Here is a 21,006-nt window from a genome sequence, read left to right on the forward strand (position 1 = left end):
CCCTTGCCTATTGTAGAGCGCGCCTCCTACTTCCAGTGCTGAACGAAAACCCATGATTTTGGACCCTTTTTTCATTCGAAAAGGCTAAAAGAAATGTTTCACGTTTGTTACACTCAAACAGTGTCTTCTCTCATATGCTGAACTGGTCGCATTGTGGATTTTGGTTAAAACATGATTTTGGACAATGTTCATGGAACTCAGCTTAAAACGTACTTGCAGACTTGAAAACCCTTGCCTATTGTAGAGCGCGCCTCCTACTTCCACTGCTGAACGAAAACCCATGATTTTGGACCCTGTTTTCATGCGAAAAGGCTAAAAGAATTGTTTCACGTTTGTTACACTCAAACAGTGTCTCCTGTCATATGCTGAACTGGTCGCAATGTGGATTTGGCCTAAAACATGATTTTGGACAATGTTCATGGAACTCAGCTTAAAACGTACTTGCAGACTTGAAAACCCTTGCCTATTGTAGAGCGCGCCTCCTACTTCCAGTGCTGAACGAAAACCCATGATTTTGGACCCTGTTTTCATGCGAAAAGGCAAAAAGAAATGTTTCACGTTTGTTACACTCAAACAGTGTCTCCTCTCATATGCTGAACTGGTCGCATTGTGGATTTTGGATAAAACATGATTTTGGACAATGTTCATGGAACTCAGCTTAAAACGTACTTGCAGACTTGAAAACCCTTGCCTATTGTAGAGCTCGCCTCCTACTTCCACTGCTGTACGAAAACCCATGATTTTGGTCCCTGTTTTCATGCGAAAAGGCTAAAAAAAATGTTTCACGTTTGTTACACTCAAACAGTGTCTCCTCTCATATGCTGAACTGGTCGCATTGTGGATTTTGGTTAAAACATGATTTTGGACAATGTTCATGGAACTCAGCTTAAAACGTACTTGCAGACTTGAAAACCCTTGCTTATTGTAGAGCGCGCCTCCTACTTCCACTGCTGAATGAAAACCCATGATTTTGGACCCTGTTTTCATGCAAAAAGGCAAAAAGAAATGTTTCACGTTTGTTACACTCAAACAGTGTCTCCTCTCATATGCTGAACTGGTCGCATTGTGGATTTTTGGATAAAACATGATTTTGGACAATGTTCATTGAAGAAAGCTTTTTTTAAATCACATTTGAAAACACTTCTAAATTGTATTCTACATCTGTCCTTCTAGTGATGAATGTAAAAAAATATGTTAGACCCTTTTCATGCAAAATTTATAAAAAATATTTTTCACGTTTTTTATAAAAAAACTTTGTATCCCTTCATATGCCGAACTAGTTTTTTTGTGGATTTTGCCTAAAACATGATTTTAGACAATATTCATTGAAAAAAGCTTTTTAAAAAATCACATTTGAAAACCCTTCTAAATTGTATTCTACATCTGTCCTTCTAGTGCTGAACGTAAAAAAAATATATTAGACCCTTTTCATGCAAAATGTATAAAAAATATTATTCACGTTTGTTACACTCAAACAGTGTCTCCTCTCATATGCTGAACTGGTCGCATTGTGGATTTTGGTTAAAACATGATTTTGGACAATGTTCATGGAACTCAGCTTAAAACGTACTTGCAGACTTGAAAACCATTGCCTATTGTAGAGCGCGCCTCCTACTTCCACTGCTGAATGAAAACCCATGATTTTGGACCCTGTTTTCATGCAAAAAGGCAAAAAGAAATGTTTCACGTTTGTTACACTCAAACAGTGTCTCCTCTCATATGCTGAACTGGTCGCATTGTGGATTTTTGGATAAAACATGATTTTGGACAATGTTCATGGAACTCAGCTTAAAACGTACTTGCAGACTTTAAAACCCTTGCCTATTGTAGAGCGCGCCTCCTACTTCCACTGCTGAACGAAAACCCATGATTTTGGACCCTGTTTTCATGCGAAAAGGCTAAAAGAAATGTTTCACGTTTGTTACACTCAAACAGTGTCTCCTCTCATATGCTGAACTGGTCGCATTGTGGATTTTGGATAAAACATGATTTTGGACAATGTTCATGGAACTCAGCTTAAAACGTACTTGCAGACTTGAAAACCCTTGCCTATTGTAGAGCGCGCCTCCTACTTCCAGTGCTGAACGAAAACCCATGATTTTGGACCCTTTTTTCATTCGAAAAGGCTAAAAGAAATGTTTCACGTTTGTTACACTCAAACAGTGTCTTCTCTCATATGCTGAACTGGTCGCATTGTGGATTTTGGTTAAAACATGATTTTGGACAATGTTCATGGAACTCAGCTTAAAACGTACTTGCAGACTTGAAAACCCTTGCCTATTGTAGAGCGCGCCTCCTACTTCCACTGCTGAACGAAAACCCATGATTTTGGACCCTGTTTTCATGCGAAAAGGCTAAAAGAATTGTTTCACGTTTGTTACACTCAAACAGTGTCTCCTGTCATATGCTGAACTGGTCGCAATGTGGATTTGGCCTAAAACATGATTTTGGACAATGTTCATGGAACTCAGCTTAAAACGTACTTGCAGACTTGAAAACCCTTGCCTATTGTAGAGCGCGCCTCCTACTTCCAGTGCTGAACGAAAACCCATGATTTTGGACCCTGTTTTCATGCGAAAAGGCAAAAAGAAATGTTTCACGTTTGTTACACTCAAACAGTGTCTCCTCTCATATGCTGAACTGGTCGCATTGTGGATTTTGGATAAAACATGATTTTGGACAATGTTCATGGAACTCAGCTTAAAACGTACTTGCAGACTTGAAAACCCTTGCCTATTGTAGAGCTCGCCTCCTACTTCCACTGCTGTACGAAAACCCATGATTTTGGTCCCTGTTTTCATGCGAAAAGGCTAAAAAAAATGTTTCACGTTTGTTACACTCAAACAGTGTCTCCTCTCATATGCTGAACTGGTCGCATTGTGGATTTTGGTTAAAACATGATTTTGGACAATGTTCATGGAACTCAGCTTAAAACGTACTTGCAGACTTGAAAACCCTTGCCTATTGTAGAGCGCGCCTCCTACTTCCACTGCTGAATGAAAACCCATGATTTTGGACCCTGTTTTCATGCAAAAAGGCAAAAAGAAATGTTTCACGTTTGTTACACTCAAACAGTGTCTCCTCTCATATGCTGAACTGGTCGCATTGTGGATTTTTGGATAAAACATGATTTTGGACAATGTTCATGGAACTCAGCTTAAAACGTACTTGCAGACTTTAAAACCCTTGCCTATTGTAGAGCGCGCCTCCTACTTCCACTGCTGAACGAAAACCCATGATTTTGGACCCTGTTTTCATGCGAAAAGGCAAAAAGAAATGTTTCACGTTTGTTACACTCAAACAGTGTCTCCTCTCATATGCTGAACTGGTCGCATTGTGGATTTTGGATAAAACATGATTTTGGACAATGTTCATGGAACTCAGCTTAAAACGTACTTGCAGACTTGAAAACCCTTGCCTATTGTAGAGCGCGCCTCCTACTTCCACTGCTGAACGAAAACCCATGATTTTGGACCCTGTTTTCATGCGAAAAGGCTAAAAGAATTGTTTCACGTTTGTTACACTCAAACAGTGTCTCCTCTCATATGCTGAACTGGTCGCATTGTGGATTTTGGTTAAAACATGATTTTGGACAATGTTCATGGAACTCAGCTTAAAACGTACTTGCAGACTTGAAAACCCTTGCCTATTGTAGAGCGCGCCTCCTACTTCCACTGCTGAATGAAAACCCATGATTTTGGACCCTGTTTTCATGCAAAAAGGCAAAAAGAAATGTTTCACGTTTGTTACACTCAAACAGTGTCTCCTCTCATATGCTGAACTGGTCGCATTGTGGATTTTTGGATAAAACATGATTTTGGACAATGTTCATGGAACTCAGCTTAAAACGTACTTGCAGACTTTAAAACCCTTGCCTATTGTAGAGCGCGCCTCCTACTTCCACTGCTGAACGAAAACCCATGATTTTGGACCCTGTTTTCATGCGAAAAGGCAAAAAGAAATGTTTCACGTTTGTTACACTCAAACAGTGTCTCCTCTCATATGCTGAACTGGTCGCATTGTGGATTTTGGATAAAACATGATTTTGGACAATGTTCATGGAACTCAGCTTAAAACGTACTTGCAGACTTGAAAACCCTTGCCTATTGTAGAGCGCGCCTCCTACTTCCACTGCTGAACGAAAACCCATGATTTTGGACCCTGTTTTCATGCGAAAAGGCTAAAAGAATTGTTTCACGTTTGTTACACTCAAACAGTGTCTCCTGTCATATGCTGAACTGGTCGCAATGTGGATTTGGCCTAAAACATGATTTTGGACAATGTTCATGGAACTCAGCTTAAAACGTACTTGCAGACTTGAAAACCCTTGCCTATTGTAGAGCGCGCCTCCTACTTCCAGTGCTGAACGAAAACCCATGATTTTGGACCCTTTTTTCATTCGAAAAGGCTAAAAGAAATGTTTCACGTTTGTTACACTCAAACAGTGTCTCCTCTCATATGCTGAACTGGTCGCATTGTGGATTTTGGTTAAAACATGATTTTGGACAATGTTCATGGAACTCAGCTTAAAACGTACTTGCAGACTTGAAAACCCTTGCCTATTGTAGAGCGCGCCTCCTACTTCCAGTGCTGAACGAAAACCCATGATTTTGGACCCTGTTTTCATGCGAAAAGGCAAAAAGAAATGTTTCACGTTTGTTACACTCAAACAGTGTCTCCTCTCATATGCTGAACTGGTCGCATTGTGGATTTTGGTTAAAACATGATTTTGGACAATGTTCATGGAACTCAGCTTAAAACGTACTTGCAGACTTGAAAACCCTTGCCTATTGTAGAGCGCGCCTCCTACTTCCACTGCTGAATGAAAACCCATGATTTTGGACCCTGTTTTCATGCAAAAAGGCAAAAAGAAATGTTTCACGTTTGTTACACTCAAACAGTGTCTCCTCTCATATGCTGAACTGGTCGCATTGTGGATTTTGGTTAAAACATGATTTTGGACAATGTTCATGGAACTCAGCTTAAAACGTACTTGCAGACTTTAAAACCCTTGCCTATTGTAGAGCGCGCCTCCTACTTCCACTGCTGAACGAAAACCCATGATTTTGGACCCTGTTTTCATGCGAAAAGGCTAAAAGAAATGTTTCACGTTTGTTACACTCAAACAGTGTCTCCTCTCATATGCTGAACTGGTCGCATTGTGGATTTTGGATAAAACATGATTTTGGACAATGTTCATGGAACTCAGCTTAAAACGTACTTGCAGACTTGAAAACCCTTGCCTATTGTAGAGCGCGCCTCCTACTTCCAGTGCTGAACGAAAACCCATGATTTTGGACCCTTTTTTCATTCGAAAAGGCTAAAAGAAATGTTTCACGTTTGTTACACTCAAACAGTGTCTTCTCTCATATGCTGAACTGGTCGCATTGTGGATTTTGGTTAAAACATGATTTTGGACAATGTTCATGGAACTCAGCTTAAAACGTACTTGCAGACTTGAAAACCCTTGCCTATTGTAGAGCGCGCCTCCTACTTCCACTGCTGAACGAAAACCCATGATTTTGGACCCTGTTTTCATGCGAAAAGGCTAAAAGAATTGTTTCACGTTTGTTACACTCAAACAGTGTCTCCTGTCATATGCTGAACTGGTCGCAATGTGGATTTGGCCTAAAACATGATTTTGGACAATGTTCATGGAACTCAGCTTAAAACGTACTTGCAGACTTGAAAACCCTTGCCTATTGTAGAGCGCGCCTCCTACTTCCACTGCTGTACGAAAACCAATGATTTTGGTCCCTGTTTTCATGCGAAAAGGCTAAAAAAAATGTTTCACGTTTGTTACACTCAAACAGTGTCTCCTCTCATATGCTGAACTGGTCGCATTGTGGATTTTGGTTAAAACATGATTTTGGACAATGTTCATGGAACTCAGCTTAAAACGTACTTGCAGACTTGAAAACCCTTGCCTATTGTAGAGCGCGCCTCCTACTTCCACTGCTGAATGAAAACCCATGATTTTGGACCCTGTTTTCATGCAAAAAGGCAAAAAGAAATGTTTCACGTTTGTTACACTCAAACAGTGTCTCCTCTCATATGCTGAACTGGTCGCATTGTGGATTTTTGGATAAAACATGATTTTGGACAATGTTCATGGAACTCAGCTTAAAACGTACTTGCAGACTTTAAAACCCTTGCCTATTGTAGAGCGCGCCTCCTACTTCCACTGCTGAACGAAAACCCATGATTTTGGACCCTGTTTTCATGCGAAAAGGCAAAAAGAAATGTTTCACGTTTGTTACACTCAAACAGTGTCTCCTCTCATATGCTGAACTGGTCGCATTGTGGATTTTGGATAAAACATGATTTTGGACAATGTTCATGGAACTCAGCTTAAAACGTACTTGCAGACTTGAAAACCCTTGCCTATTGTAGAGCGCGCCTCCTACTTCCACTGCTGAACGAAAACCCATGATTTTGGACCCTGTTTTCATGCGAAAAGGCTAAAAGAATTGTTTCACGTTTGTTACACTCAAACAGTGTCTCCTGTCATATGCTGAACTGGTCGCAATGTGGATTTGGCCTAAAACATGATTTTGGACAATGTTCATGGAACTCAGCTTAAAACGTACTTGCAGACTTGAAAACCCTTGCCTATTGTAGAGCGCGCCTCCTACTTCCAGTGCTGAACGAAAACCCATGATTTTGGACCCTTTTTTCATTCGAAAAGGCTAAAAGAAATGTTTCACGTTTGTTACACTCAAACAGTGTCTCCTCTCATATGCTGAACTGGTCGCATTGTGGATTTTGGTTAAAACATGATTTTGGACAATGTTCATGGAACTCAGCTTAAAACGTACTTGCAGACTTGAAAACCCTTGCCTATTGTAGAGCGCGCCTCCTACTTCCAGTGCTGAACGAAAACCCATGATTTTGGACCCTGTTTTCATGCGAAAAGGCAAAAAGAAATGTTTCACGTTTGTTACACTCAAACAGTGTCTCCTCTCATATGCTGAACTGGTCGCATTGTGGATTTTGGTTAAAACATGATTTTGGACAATGTTCATGGAACTCAGCTTAAAACGTACTTGCAGACTTGAAAACCCTTGCCTATTGTAGAGCGCGCCTCCTACTTCCACTGCTGAATGAAAACCCATGATTTTGGACCCTGTTTTCATGCAAAAAGGCAAAAAGAAATGTTTCACGTTTGTTACACTCAAACAGTGTCTCCTCTCATATGCTGAACTGGTCGCATTGTGGATTTTGGTTAAAACATGATTTTGGACAATGTTCATGGAACTCAGCTTAAAACGTACTTGCAGACTTTAAAACCCTTGCCTATTGTAGAGCGCGCCTCCTACTTCCACTGCTGAACGAAAACCCATGATTTTGGACCCTTTTTTCATTCGAAAAGGCTAAAAGAAATGTTTCACGTTTGTTACACTCAAACAGTGTCTTCTCTCATATGCTGAACTGGTCGCATTGTGGATTTTGGTTAAAACATGATTTTGGACAATGTTCATGGAACTCAGCTTAAAACGTACTTGCAGACTTGAAAACCCTTGCCTATTGTAGAGCGCGCCTCCTACTTCCACTGCTGAACGAAAACCCATGATTTTGGACCCTGTTTTCATGCGAAAAGGCTAAAAGAATTGTTTCACGTTTGTTACACTCAAACAGTGTCTCCTGTCATATGCTGAACTGGTCGCAATGTGGATTTGGCCTAAAACATGATTTTGGACAATGTTCATGGAACTCAGCTTAAAACGTACTTGCAGACTTGAAAACCCTTGCCTATTGTAGAGCGCGCCTCCTACTTCCAGTGCTGAACGAAAACCCATGATTTTGGACCCTGTTTTCATGCGAAAAGGCAAAAAGAAATGTTTCACGTTTGTTACACTCAAACAGTGTCTCCTCTCATATGCTGAACTGGTCGCATTGTGGATTTTGGATAAAACATGATTTTGGACAATGTTCATGGAACTCAGCTTAAAACGTACTTGCAGACTTGAAAACCCTTGCCTATTGTAGAGCTCGCCTCCTACTTCCACTGCTGTACGAAAACCCATGATTTTGGTCCCTGTTTTCATGCGAAAAGGCTAAAAAAAATGTTTCACGTTTGTTACACTCAAACAGTGTCTCCTCTCATATGCTGAACTGGTCGCATTGTGGATTTTGGTTAAAACATGATTTTGGACAATGTTCATGGAACTCAGCTTAAAACGTACTTGCAGACTTGAAAACCCTTGCCTGTTGTAGAGCGCGCCTCCTACTTCCACTGCTGAATGAAAACCCATGATTTTGGACCCTGTTTTCATGCAAAAAGGCAAAAAGAAATGTTTCACGTTTGTTACACTCAAACAGTGTCTCCTCTCATATGCTGAACTGGTCGCATTGTGGATTTTTGGATAAAACATGATTTTGGACAATGTTCATGGAACTCAGCTTAAAACGTACTTGCAGACTTTAAAACCCTTGCCTATTGTAGAGCGCGCCTCCTACTTCCACTGCTGAACGAAAACCCATGATTTTGGACCCTGTTTTCATGCGAAAAGGCAAAAAGAAATGTTTCACGTTTGTTACACTCAAACAGTGTCTCCTCTCATATGCTGAACTGGTCGCATTGTGGATTTTGGATAAAACATGATTTTGGACAATGTTCATGGAACTCAGCTTAAAACGTACTTGCAGACTTGAAAACCCTTGCCTATTGTAGAGCGCGCCTCCTACTTCCACTGCTGAACGAAAACCCATGATTTTGGACCCTGTTTTCATGCGAAAAGGCTAAAAGAATTGTTTCACGTTTGTTACACTCAAACAGTGTCTCCTGTCATATGCTGAACTGGTCGCAATGTGGATTTGGCCTAAAACATGATTTTGGACAATGTTCATGGAACTCAGCTTAAAACGTACTTGCAGACTTGAAAACCCTTGCCTATTGTAGAGCGCGCCTCCTACTTCCACTGCTGTACGAAAACCAATGATTTTGGTCCCTGTTTTCATGCGAAAAGGCTAAAAAAAATGTTTCACGTTTGTTACACTCAAACAGTGTCTCCTCTCATATGCTGAACTGGTCGCATTGTGGATTTTGGTTAAAACATGATTTTGGACAATGTTCATGGAACTCAGCTTAAAACGTACTTGCAGACTTGAAAACCCTTGCCTATTGTAGAGCGCGCCTCCTACTTCCACTGCTGAATGAAAACCCATGATTTTGGACCCTGTTTTCATGCAAAAAGGCAAAAAGAAATGTTTCACGTTTGTTACACTCAAACAGTGTCTCCTCTCATATGCTGAACTGGTCGCATTGTGGATTTTTGGATAAAACATGATTTTGGACAATGTTCATGGAACTCAGCTTAAAACGTACTTGCAGACTTTAAAACCCTTGCCTATTGTAGAGCGCGCCTCCTACTTCCACTGCTGAACGAAAACCCATGATTTTGGACCCTGTTTTCATGCGAAAAGGCAAAAAGAAATGTTTCACGTTTGTTACACTCAAACAGTGTCTCCTCTCATATGCTGAACTGGTCGCATTGTGGATTTTGGATAAAACATGATTTTGGACAATGTTCATGGAACTCAGCTTAAAACGTACTTGCAGACTTGAAAACCCTTGCCTATTGTAGAGCGCGCCTCCTACTTCCACTGCTGAACGAAAACCCATGATTTTGGACCCTGTTTTCATGCGAAAAGGCTAAAAGAATTGTTTCACGTTTGTTACACTCAAACAGTGTCTCCTGTCATATGCTGAACTGGTCGCAATGTGGATTTGGCCTAAAACATGATTTTGGACAATGTTCATGGAACTCAGCTTAAAACGTACTTGCAGACTTGAAAACCCTTGCCTATTGTAGAGCGCGCCTCCTACTTCCAGTGCTGAACGAAAACCCATGATTTTGGACCCTTTTTTCATTCGAAAAGGCTAAAAGAAATGTTTCACGTTTGTTACACTCAAACAGTGTCTCCTCTCATATGCTGAACTGGTCGCATTGTGGATTTTGGTTAAAACATGATTTTGGACAATGTTCATGGAACTCAGCTTAAAACGTACTTGCAGACTTGAAAACCCTTGCCTATTGAAGAGCGCACCTCCTACTTCCACTGCTGAATGAAAACCCATGATTTTGGACCCTGTTTTCATGCAAAAAGGCAAAAAGAAATGTTTCACGTTTGTTACACTCAAACAGTGTCTCCTCTCATATGCTGAACTGGTCGCATTGTGGATTTTTGGATAAAACATGATTTTGGACAATGTTCATGGAACTCAGCTTAAAACGTACTTGCAGACTTTAAAACCCTTGCCTATTGTAGAGCGCGCCTCCTACTTCCACTGCTGAACGAAAACCCATGATTTTGGACCCTGTTTTCATGCGAAAAGGCAAAAAGAAATGTTTCACGTTTGTTACACTCAAACAGTGTCTCCTCTCATATGCTGAACTGGTCGCATTGTGGATTTTGGATAAAACATGATTTTGGACAATGTTCATGGAACTCAGCTTAAAACGTACTTGCAGACTTGAAAACCCTTGCCTATTGTAGAGCGCGCCTCCTACTTCCACTGCTGAACGAAAACCCATGATTTTGGACCCTGTTTTCATGCGAAAAGGCTAAAAGAATTGTTTCACGTTTGTTACACTCAAACAGTGTCTCCTGTCATATGCTGAACTGGTCGCAATGTGGATTTGGCCTAAAACATGATTTTGGACAATGTTCATGGAACTCAGCTTAAAACGTACTTGCAGACTTGAAAACCCTTGCCTATTGTAGAGCGCGCCTCAAACTTCCAGTGCTGAACGAAAACCCATGATTTTGGACCCTTTTTTCATTCGAAAAGGCTAAAAGAAATGTTTCACGTTTGTTACACTCAAACAGTGTCTCCTCTCATATGCTGAACTGGTCGCATTGTGGATTTTGGTTAAAACATGATTTTGGACAATGTTCATGGAACTCAGCTTAAAACGTACTTGCAGACTTGAAAACCCTTGCCTATTGTAGAGCGCGCCTCCTACTTCCAGTGCTGAACGAAAACCCATGATTTTGGACCCTGTTTTCATGCGAAAAGGCAAAAAGAAATGTTTCACGTTTGTTACACTCAAACAGTGTCTCCTCTCATATGCTGAACTGGTCGCATTGTGGATTTTGGATAAAACATGATTTTGGACAATGTTCATGGAACTCAGCTTAAAACGTACTTGCAGACTTGAAAACCCTTGCCTATTGTAGAGCTCGCCTCCTACTTCCACTGCTGTACGAAAACCCATGATTTTGGTCCCTGTTTTCATGCGAAAAGGCTAAAAAAAATGTTTCACGTTTGTTACACTCAAACAGTGTCTCCTCTCATATGCTGAACTGGTCGCATTGTGGATTTTGGTTAAAACATGATTTTGGACAATGTTCATGGAACTCAGCTTAAAACGTACTTGCAGACTTGAAAACCATTGCCTATTGTAGAGCGCGCCTCCTACTTCCACTGCTGAATGAAAACCCATGATTTTGGACCCTGTTTTCATGCAAAAAGGCAAAAAGAAATGTTTCACGTTTGTTACACTCAAACAGTGTCTCCTCTCATATGCTGAACTGGTCGCATTGTGGATTTTTGGATAAAACATGATTTTGGACAATGTTCATGGAACTCAGCTTAAAACGTACTTGCAGACTTTAAAACCCTTGCCTATTGTAGAGCGCGCCTCCTACTTCCACTGCTGAACGAAAACCCATGATTTTGGACCCTGTTTTCATGCGAAAAGGCTAAAAGAAATGTTTCACGTTTGTTACACTCAAACAGTGTCTCCTCTCATATGCTGAACTGGTCGCATTGTGGATTTTGGATAAAACATGATTTTGGACAATGTTCATGGAACTCAGCTTAAAACGTACTTGCAGACTTGAAAACCCTTGCCTATTGTAGAGCGCGCCTCCTACTTCCACTGCTGAACGAAAACCCATGATTTTGGACCCTGTTTTCATGCGAAAAGGCTAAAAGAATTGTTTCACGTTTGTTACACTCAAACAGTGTCTCCTGTCATATGCTGAACTGGTCGCAATGTGGATTTGGCCTAAAACATGATTTTGGACAATGTTCATGGAACTCAGCTTAAAACGTACTTGCAGACTTGAAAACCCTTGCCTATTGTAGAGCGCGCCTCCTACTTCCAGTGCTGAACGAAAACCCATGATTTTGGACCCTTTTTTCATTCGAAAAGGCTAAAAGAAATGTTTCACGTTTGTTACACTCAAACAGTGTCTCCTCTCATATGCTGAACTGGTCGCATTGTGGATTTTGGTTAAAACATGATTTTGGACAATGTTCATGGAACTCAGCTTAAAACGTACTTGCAGACTTGAAAACCCTTGCCTATTGTAGAGCGCGCCTCCTACTTCCAGTGCTGAACGAAAACCCATGATTTTGGACCCTGTTTTCATGCGAAAAGGCAAAAAGAAATGTTTCACGTTTGTTACACTCAAACAGTGTCTCCTCTCATATGCTGAACTGGTCGCATTGTGGATTTTGGATAAAACATGATTTTGGACAATGTTCATGGAACTCAGCTTAAAACGTACTTGCAGACTTGAAAACCCTTGCCTATTGTAGAGCTCGCCTCCTACTTCCACTGCTGTACGAAAACCCATGATTTTGGTCCCTGTTTTCATGCGAAAAGGCTAAAAAAAATGTTTCACGTTTGTTACACTCAAACAGTGTCTCCTCTCATATGCTGAACTGGTCGCATTGTGGATTTTGGTTAAAACATGATTTTGGACAATGTTCATGGAACTCAGCTTAAAACGTACTTGCAGACTTGAAAACCATTGCCTATTGTAGAGCGCGCCTCCTACTTCCACTGCTGAATGAAAACCCATGATTTTGGACCCTGTTTTCATGCAAAAAGGCAAAAAGAAATGTTTCACGTTTGTTACACTCAAACAGTGTCTCCTCTCATATGCTGAACTGGTCGCATTGTGGATTTTTGGATAAAACATGATTTTGGACAATGTTCATGGAACTCAGCTTAAAACGTACTTGCAGACTTTAAAACCCTTGCCTATTGTAGAGCGCGCCTCCTACTTCCACTGCTGAACGAAAACCCATGATTTTGGACCCTGTTTTCATGCGAAAAGGCTAAAAGAAATGTTTCACGTTTGTTACACTCAAACAGTGTCTCCTCTCATATGCTGAACTGGTCGCATTGTGGATTTTGGATAAAACATGATTTTGGACAATGTTCATGGAACTCAGCTTAAAACGTACTTGCAGACTTGAAAACCCTTGCCTATTGTAGAGCGCACCTCCTACTTCCACTGCTGAACGAAAACCCATGATTTTGGACCCTTTTTTCATTCGAAAAGGCTAAAAGAAATGTTTCACGTTTGTTACACTCAAACAGTGTCTTCTCTCATATGCTGAACTGGTCGCATTGTGGATTTTGGTTAAAACATGATTTTGGACAATGTTCATGGAACTCAGCTTAAAACGTACTTGCAGACTTGAAAACCCTTGCCTATTGTAGAGCGCGCCTCCTACTTCCAGTGCTGAACGAAAACCCATGATTTTGGACCCTGTTTTCATGCGAAAAGGCAAAAAGAAATGTTTCACGTTTGTTACACTCAAACAGTGTCTCCTCTCATATGCTGAACTGGTCGCATTGTGGATTTTTGATAAAACATGATTTTGGACAATGTTCATGGAACTCAGCTTAAAACGTACTTGCAGACTTGAAAACCCTTGCCTATTGTAGAGCGCGCCTCCTACTTCCACTGCTGAACGAAAACCCATGATTTTGGACCCTGTTTTCATGCGAAAAGGCTAAAAGAAATGTTTCACGTTTGTTACACTCAAACAGTGTCTCCTCTCATATGCTGAACTGGTCGCATTGTGCATTTTTGATAAAACATGATTTTGGACAATGTTCATGGAACTCAGCTTAAAACGTACTTGCAGACTTGAAAACCCTTGCCTATTGTAGAGCGCGCCTCCTACTTCCACTGCTGAACGAAAACCCATGATTTTGGACCCTGTTTTCATGCGAAAAGGCTAAAAGAAATGTTTCACGTTTGTTACACTCAAACAGTGTCTCCTCTCATATGCTGAACTGGTCGCATTGTGGATTTTGGTTAAAACATGATTTTGGACAATGTTCATGGAACTCAGCTTAAAACGTACTTGCAGACTTGAAAACCCTTGCCTATTGTAGAGCGCGCCTCCTACTTCCACTGCTGAATGAAAACCCATGATTTTGGACCCTGTTTTCATGCAAAAAGGCTAAAAGAAATGTTTCACGTTTGTTACACTCAAACAGTGTCTCCTCTCATATGCTGAACTGGTCGCATTGTGGATTTTGGTTAAAACATGATTTTGGACAATGTTCATGGAACTCAGCTTAAAACGTACTTGCAGACTTGAAAACCCTTGCCTATTGTAGAGCGCGCCTCCTACTTCCAGTGCTGAACGAAAACCCATGATTTTGGACCCTGTTTTCATGCGAAAAGGCAAAAAGAAATGTTTCACGTTTGTTACACTCAAACAGTGTCTCCTCTCATATGCTGAACTGGTCGCATTGTGGATTTTGGATAAAACATGATTTTGGACAATGTTCATGGAACTCAGCTTAAAACGTACTTGCAGACTTGAAAACCCTTGCCTATTGTAGAGCTCGCCTCCTACTTCCACTGCTGAACGAAAACCCATGATTTTGGTCCCTGTTTTCATGCGAAAAGGCTAAAAAAAATGTTTCACGTTTGTTACACTCAAACAGTGTCTCCTCTCATATGCTGAACTGGTCGCATTGTGGATTTTGGTTAAAACATGATTTTGGACAATGTTCATGGAACTCAGCTTAAAACGTACTTGCAGACTTGAAAACCCTTGCCTATTGTAGAGCGCGCCTCCTACTTCCACTGCTGAATGAAAACCCATGATTTTGGACCCTGTTTTCATGCAAAAAGGCAAAAAGAAATGTTTCACGTTTGTTACACTCAAACAGTGTCTCCTCTCATATGCTGAACTGGTCGCATTGTGGATTTTTGGATAAAACATGATTTTGGACAATGTTCATGGAACTCAGCTTAAAACGTACTTGCAGACTTTAAAACCCTTGCCTATTGTAGAGCGCGCCTCCTACTTCCACTGCTGAACGAAAACCCATGATTTTGGACCCTGTTTTCATGCGAAAAGGCTAAAAGAAATGTTTCACGTTTGTTACACTCAAACAGTGTCTCCTCTCATATGCTGAACTGGTCGCATTGTGGATTTTGGATAAAACATGATTTTGGACAATGTTCATGGAACTCAGCTTAAAACGTACTTGCAGACTTGAAAACCCTTGCCTATTGTAGAGCGCACCTCCTACTTCCACTGCTGAACGAAAACCCATGATTTTGGACCCTTTTTTCATTCGAAAAGGCTAAAAGAAATGTTTCACGTTTGTTACACTCAAACAGTGTCTTCTCTCATATGCTGAACTGGTCGCATTGTGGATTTTGGTTAAAACATGATTTTGGACAATGTTCATGGAACTCAGCTTAAAACGTACTTGCAGACTTGAAAACCCTTGCCTATTGTAGAGCGCGCCTCCTACTTCCAGTGCTGAACGAAAACCCATGATTTTGGACCCTGTTTTCATGCGAAAAGGCAAAAAGAAATGTTTCACGTTTGTTACACTCAAACAGTGTCTCCTCTCATATGCTGAACTGGTCGCATTGTGGATTTTTGATAAAACATGATTTTGGACAATGTTCATGGAACTCAGCTTAAAACGTACTTGCAGACTTGAAAACCCTTGCCTATTGTAGAGCGCGCCTCCTACTTCCACTGCTGAACGAAAACCCATGATTTTGGACCCTGTTTTCATGCGAAAAGGCTAAAAGAAATGTTTCACGTTTGTTACACTCAAACAGTGTCTCCTCTCATATGCTGAACTGGTCGCATTGTGCATTTTTGATAAAACATGATTTTGGACAATGTTCATGGAACTCAGCTTAAAACGTACTTGCAGACTTGAAAACCCTTGCCTATTGTAGAGCGTGCCTCCTACTTCCACTGCTGAACGAAAACCCATGATTTTGGACCCTGTTTTCATGCGAAAAGGCTAAAAGAAATGTTTCACGTTTGTTACACTCAAACAGTGTCTCCTCTCATATGCTGAACTGGTCGCATTGTGGATTTTGGTTAAAACATGATTTTGGACAATGTTCATGGAACTCAGCTTAAAACGTACTTGCAGACTTGAAAACCCTTGCCTATTGTAGAGCGCGCCTCCTACTTCCACTGCTGAATGAAAACCCATGATTTTGGACCCTGTTTTCATGCAAAAAGGCTAAAAGAAATGTTTCACGTTTGTTACACTCAAACAGTGTCTCCTCTCATATGCTGAACTGGTCGCATTGTGGATTTTGGTTAAAACATGATTTTGGACAATGTTCATGGAACTCAGCTTAAAACGTACTTGCAGACTTGAAAACCCTTGCCTATTGTAGAGCGCGCCTCCTACTTCCAGTGCTGAACGAAAACCCATGATTTTGGACCCTGTTTTCATGCGAAAAGGCAAAAAGAAATGTTTCACGTTTGTTACACTCAAACAGTGTCTCCTCTCATATGCTGAACTGGTCGCATTGTGGATTTTGGATAAAACATGATTTTGGACAATGTTCATGGAACTCAGCTTAAAACGTACTTGCAGACTTGAAAACCCTTGCCTATTGTAGAGCTCGCCTCCTACTTCCACTGCTGAACGAAAACCCATGATTTTGGTCCCTGTTTTCATGCGAAAAGGCTAAAAAAAATGTTTCACGTTTGTTACACTCAAACAGTGTCTCCTCTCATATGCTGAACTGGTCGCATTGTGGATTTTGGTTAAAACATGATTTTGGACAATGTTCATGGAACTCAGCTTAAAACGTACTTGCAGACTTGAAAACCCTTGCCTATTGTAGAGCGCGCCTCCTACTTCCACTGCTGAATGAAAACCCATGATTTTGGACCCTGTTTTCATGCAAAAAGGCAAAAAGAAATGTTTCACGTTTGTTACACTCAAACAGTGTCTCCTCTCATATGCTGAACTGGTCGCATTGTGGATTTTTGGATAAAACATGATTTTGGACAATGTTCATGGAACTCAGCTTAAAACGTACTTGCAGACTTTAAAACCCTTGCCTATTGTAGAGCGTGCCTCCTACTTCCACTGCTGAACGAAAACCCATGATTTTGGACCCTGTTTTCATGCGAAAAGGCTAAAAGAAATGTTTCACGTTTGTTACACTCAAACAGTGTCTCCTCTCATATGCTGAACTGGTCGCATTGTGGATTTTGGATAAAACATGATTTTGGACAATGTTCATGGAACTCAGCTTAAAACGTACTTGCAGACTTGAAAACCCTTGCCTATTGTAGAGCGCACCTCCTACTTCCACTGCTGAACGAAAACCCATGATTTTGGACCCTTTTTTCATTTGAAAAGGCTAAAAGAAATGTTTCACGTTTGTTACACTCAAACAGTGTCTTCTCTCATATGCTGAACTGGTCGCATTGTGGATTTTGGTTAAAACATGATTTTGGACAATGTTCATGGAACTCAGCTTAAAACGTACTTGCAGACTTGAAAACCCTTGCCTATTGTAGAACGCGCCTCCTACTTCCAGTGCTGAACGAAAACCCATGATTTTGGACCCTGTTTTCATGCGAAAAGGCAAAAAGAAATGTTTCACGTTTGTTACACTCAAACAGTGTCTCCTCTCATATGCTGAACTGGTCGCATTGTGGATTTTTGATAAAACATGATTTTGGACAATGTTCATGGAACTCAGCTTAAAACGTACTTGCAGACTTGAAAACCCTTGCATATTGTAGAGCGCGCCTCCTACTTCCACTGCTGAACGAAAACCCATGATTTTGGACCCTGTTTTCATGCGAAAAGGCTAAAAGAAATGTTTCACGTTTGTTACACTCAAACAGTGTCTCCTCTCATATGCTGAACTGGTCGCATTGTGGATTTTGGTTAAAACATGATTTTGGACAATGTTCATGGAACTCAGCTTAAAACGTACTTGCAGACTTGAAAACCCTTGCCTATTGTAGAGCGCGCCTCCTACTTCCACTGCTGAATGAAAACCCATGATTTTGGACCCTGTTTTCATGCGAAAAGGCTAAAAGAAATGTTTCACGTTTGTTACACTCAAACAGTGTCTCCTCTCATATGCTGAACTGGTCGCATTGTGGATTTTGGTTAAAACATGATTTTGGACAATATTCATTGACATTTTTTTTTAAAATCACATTTGAAAACCCTTGTATGTTGAATTCTACATATGTCCTTCTAGTGCTGAACGTTAAAAAAATATTTTAGAACCTTTTCATGCAAAATGTATAAAAATATTTTTCACGTTTGTTATAAAAAAAATTGTATCCTTTCCTATGCCGAACTAGTTGCATTATGGATTTTGCCTAAAACATGATTTTAGACAATATTCATTGAAAAAAACTTTTTTTTAAATCACATTTGAAAACCCTTCTAAATTGTATTCTACGTCTGTTCTTCTAGTGCTGAACGTAAAAAAAATATATTAGACCCTTTTCATGCAAAATGTATAAAAAATATTATTCACGTTTGTTATAAAAAAAGTTGTATCCCTTCATATGCAGAACTAGTTGCATTGTGGATTTTGCCTAAAACATGATTTTAGACAATATTCATTGATTTTTTTTTTAAAATCACATTTGAAAACCCTTGTAAGTTGAATTCTACATTTGTCCTTCTAGTGCTGAACGTTAAAAAAATATTTTAGAACCTTTTCATGCAAAATGTATAAAAATATTTTTCAGGTTTGTTATAAAAAAAATTGTATCCCTTCCTATGCCGAACTAGTTGCATAATGGATTTTGCCTAAAACATGATTTTAGACAATATTCATTGAATTATTTTTTTTTTAATCACATTTGAAAACCCTTGTATGTTGAAATCTACATATGTCCTTCTAATGCTGAACGTAAAAAAAATATTTTAGACCCTTTTCATGCAAAATGTATAAAAAATATTTTTCACGTTTGTTATAAAAAAAATTGTATCCCTTCATATGCCGAACTAGTTGCATTGTGGATTTTGCCTAAAACATGATTTTAGACAATATTCATTGAAGAAAGCTTTTTTTAAATCACATTTGAAAACCCTTCTAAATTGTATTCTACGTCTGTCCTACTAGTGCTGAACGTAAAAAAAATATTTTAGACCCTTTTCATGCAAAATGTAGAAAAAATATTTTTCACGTTTGTTATAAAAAAATGGTATCCCTTCATTTGCCGAACTAGTTGCATTGTGGATTTTGCCTAAAACATGATTTTAGAAAATATTCATTGAATTTTTTTTTTTATCACATTTGAAAACCCTTGTATGTTGAATTCTACATATGTCCTTCTAGTGCTGAACGTTAAAAAAATATTTTAGAACCTTTTCATGCAAAATGTATAAAAATATTTTTCACGTTTGTTATAAAAAAAATTGTATCCCTTCCTATGCCGAACTAGTTGCATTATGGATTTTGCCTAAAACATGATTTTAGACAATATTCATTGAAAAAAGCTTTTTTTTAAATCACATTTGAAAACCCTTCTAAATTGTATTCTACGTCTGTCCTTCTAGTGCTGAACGTAAAAAAATATTTTAGACCCTTTTCATGCAAAATGTATAAAAATATTTTTCACGTTTGTTATAAAAAAAATTGTATCCCTTCCTATGCCGAACTAGTTGCATTATGGATTTTGCCTAAAACATGATTTTAGACAATATTCATTGAAAAAAACTTTTTTTTAAATCACATTTGAAAACCCTTCTAAATTGTATTCTACGTCTGTTCTTCTAGTGCTGAACGTAAAAAAAATATATTAGACCCTTTTCATGCAAAATGTATAAAAAATATTATTCACGTTTGTTATAAAAAAAGTTGTATCCCTTCATATGCAGAACTAGTTGCATTGTGGATTTTGCCTAAAACATGATTTTAGACAATATTCATAGATTTTTTTTTTAAAATCACATTTGAAAACCCTTGTAAGTTGAATTCTACATTTGTCCTTCTAGTGCTGAACGTTAAAAACATATTTTAGAACCTTTTCATGCAAAATGTATAAAAATATTTTTCAGGTTTGTTATAAAAAAAATTGTATCCCTTCCTATGCCGAACTAGTTGCATTATGGATTTTGCCTAAAACATGATTTTAGACAATATTCATTGAAAAAAGCTTTTTTTTAAATCACATTTGAAAACCCTTCTAAATTGTATTCTACGTCTGTCCTTCTAGTGCTGAACGTAAAAAAATATTTTAGACCCTTTTCATGCAAAATGTATAAAAATATTTTTCACCTTTGTTATAAAAAAAATTGTATCCCTTCATATGCAGAACTAGTTGCATTGTGGATTTTGCCTAAAACATGATTTTAGAAAATATTCATTGAATTATTTTTTTTTAATCACATTTGAAAACCCTTGTATGTTGAAATCTACATATGTCCTTCTAATGCTGAACGTAAAAAAAATATTTTAGACCCTTTTCATGCAAAATGTATAAAAAATATTTTTCACGTTTGTTATAAAAAAAATTGTATCCCTTCATATGCCGAACTAGTTGCATTGTGGATTTTGCCTAAAACATGATTTTAGACAATATTCATTGAAGAAAGCTTTTTTTAAATCACATTTGAAAACACTTCTAAATTGTATTCTACGTCTGTCCTTCTAGTGATGAATGTTAAAAAATATGTTAGACCCTTTTCATGCAAAATTTATAAAAAATATTTTTCACGTTTTTTATAAAAAAACTTTGTATCCCTTCATATGCCAAACTAGTTTTTTTGTGGATTTTGCCTAAAACATGATTTTAGACAATATTCATTGAAAAAAGCTCAGCTTAAAACGTACTTGCAGACTTTAAAACCCTTGCCTATTGTAGAGCGCGCCTCCTACTTCCAGTGCTGAACGAAAACCCATGATTTTGGACCCTTTTTTCATTCGAAAAGGCTAAAAGAAATGTTTCACGTTTGTTACACTCAAACAGTGTCTCCT

Source organism: Coregonus lavaretus (genome assembly GCF_964263955.1).
Source record: "Coregonus lavaretus genome assembly, chromosome: 8".
NCBI lineage: Eukaryota > Metazoa > Chordata > Actinopteri > Salmoniformes > Salmonidae > Coregonus > Coregonus lavaretus.